Below are 2,889 nucleotides of genomic sequence, written 5' to 3'. Positions count from 1 at the left end.
TGTTTGATTTGGGTGCATTTATTGCAACACAGACAGATGGTACAAGTGGCACATGCAGAGCTGGTGGGTTGAGCTAACATGCGGATATGTAAAATTATAGTCTTATACTGAAAAACGTTTACACCAAAATAAACATAAAGAATTACAGTAAAGTGTTTAAGATGCTCCAGTTTCAAGTTTGTGGGGCTAAAAAGCGCTTCGCTCTTACTTTTGTTGTTGTTGTTGTTTTGGTTTTTTTGAGTCGATATTGCTTTGTTTTAACGCCAGAATCTTTAGCATATGAAGTAATACATATAAGAAGTGGCCTCAAGAAGATACATTCTGTTAACGCTCTAATACGCCAGGGTACAAGTTACCCACAGCATGTGCAGTAATAAGAACACTGGACATGTGTGCTGATAGTCTGGTCTCGTTTAAACCTTAAAAAAAAAATAATTTCTTTTTTTTTTTTCTGTCTTTTACAAAAATGAATTTCAAATGTTGGCTAATCGCGCCCAGCTTGTTGCCGCTTTGCCTCGGTCTGAATCAAAATAATTTAGGTTCAGAGAGTGCAGCGTTTCTTGATCTTGTTAACACGGGTCTCCTTTTTCCTTTGTGGTTGGGTTCAAACTTGTATTTTTCGCTCTCAACAATGAACGGTGTTGACTGACAATGGCTCTCTGGATTATCCCCGTGTCCGTGCGAGGATTTCCACTCGAGAATTGCATCTGATTTTAATTCGGTGTTGCCTCGGGGCCTTAGGTTAAGAGAGAGAGAGAGAGAGAGAGAGAGAAAAATAGAATATCAGGGCCATTCACTATTGTTTCTTCCTGGCCTTGTCTTGGGTAAAGGGACTTCTCATGAATTTCCAATCACTGAATCCAATTTTTTTTTTTTTTTTTTTTTTTTTTTACCCGAAAAAAGGGGCCGTTTTTTTTTTTTTTTTTTTGGGCGGCGGGCGCGCGGGCCGGACCGNATTTTTTTTTCTGGCCTTTTTTTTGGCAAAGGGCATTTTCATAAAATTCCAAACCATTAAACCAAATTTTTTTTTTTTTTTTTTTTTTTTACACAGAGAAAAGGAGCCGTCTTTACTGTTTGTCTTTGGTGCAGCAGCAGCAGCAGCAGCACAGGACTTTGCAGGTTGATTTGACGCCATCACAGCTTTTTTCAGGTATTGTCTATGAACAGTTTTCTGTCTTGTTTTGGGTTTTGTTCCCCGTCCACCCCACCGATTCCTCTATAGTGGGAACCCCCGCTGCGGAAACGTATTTACGCAGCAGCGGGTTTTCACTGGATTCACCGGAGCTAACGTCACGCTGAAAGCAGAACTGAGTATCTGATCAAAGTGAGGAGTCAAGCTCGCCAATTCAGGCTTTTCTTTTGCCTGAAACAGAAATGCAAATGAAAAATGTTGCAAACAAAAAGTTAGTAGTGTTTCTGAACAGATGTTGCCTGGAAATTTGTGGTTATTAGTAATTAAATATGTGTGTAATCGATTAAAAATTCAGCTGTATGCTAACCCGATGCCCTGGAAATTTATTTAAATACCTTAAACTGTTGGGAACATTTTCATATTCTAGTCACAAACTTCAATATATTTTACTGGGATTTATGTGGTAGATCAACACACACACAAAAAAAGCAGCACAAAATGGCGGAGGGGGAAAGAAAATGATTCACCATGAGATTGCTGGCAGCATCATGCTGTGGCAGTGCAGAGGCAGAGACAGAGACGCTTAATACATGGCAGGACTGGAAGAAAACCTACAAAAAAGCCTTAAAAGAGTTGGGACTTGAGGATGGAGCTTCTCCTTCAAGTCGGACAGCAACTCCAAATAATGAAATAGATTAGATCAGGGAATGTGAATATTGTCTCTTGTGAGAATCTGCGGCTTTGATCTCAGAAACTATCACAGTCTGACTTCGTTTGAGCCGTTTTGCAGACCAGAACCATTAAAAAAATGCCCAGTTTCTAGATCTGCATGGCGGCATCCCCCCACAAAGCTGCAACTGAAATTGCATGAAAATATGACTTTAAAACCCCCCTTTGACGCAGTGGGGCCGAATAAAACTGAACACCACAACAATAGCGAAAGGTCACAGGTTCAGACATGTTGTACTCCATCTTGGTTTATCACAGAAAAAAAAAGTGCAAAAGTTCAAAGAGTTTTAATAATCCGGTAAGGCTAATGGGAGTGGATTTTAGTTTTTCTTTAACGAAGCCTTTGTATGCACGTTGACCAGCAGTGTGAGTATATAACTCCCCCCATCCCCTCTCTATGTTGTGGTTTAGCAGCTGTGGTCAAAGTGAGCGACTCTCACTTGATGAAAGGTGAGGAGAGGGTGGAGCTGAGCTGAGCAAACATGCCCGCTAATTCACCCTGGATTTGTTTAGGTTTTAGAGAGTTTTTGCTTTAAAATCTGTGTGTGTCAGAAACTCCGTGCTGTTTCTCTGCGGAGTGGAGGTTGATGTCGGGGCGGTGGGGAGGAGGAGGAGGGGAGGAGGAGAGAGGAAGAAAGAAAGCGGAGCTTTTGTTCTGGATGCAGGCGGACGCCCATCATGCTACCTTTCCACTGAGAGAGGAAGCCCTGCGCTCCACTTCCACCGGCCTCCTAATCCAAACTTCTGGACAACCTGGCCTTCAAGATGAGCTTAGCTTTTTTAAACGCATCCATATGCGAGTGCTCTACGAGCTTTGTGTTTATTTGTGTATGACTGTCTGGTTTAACTCCCACTTTCAACAGCTGCGGCAAATACAGCCAGACCTTCCACTGCCAAGGCTCCTTCTTACTCCTACTCTGCTTCTGTCTGCCTCCGATGTCTGTCTGTCTGTCGGCCGTCTTTCTTTCTTTTATTTCTTTCTCTTTTTTCATGTCCACCCCGCCAATCTCCCCCGACCACTCCCCCCT

The sequence above is a fragment of the Poecilia latipinna genome, unplaced genomic scaffold (genome assembly GCF_001443285.1).
Source record: "Poecilia latipinna isolate Pla-1442-1.1 unplaced genomic scaffold, P_latipinna-1.0 Scaffold60, whole genome shotgun sequence".
Taxonomy (NCBI): Eukaryota; Metazoa; Chordata; class Actinopteri; order Cyprinodontiformes; family Poeciliidae; genus Poecilia; species Poecilia latipinna.
The sequence above is the reverse complement of the archived record's forward strand: the minus strand, read 5'-3'. Positions refer to the sequence as shown.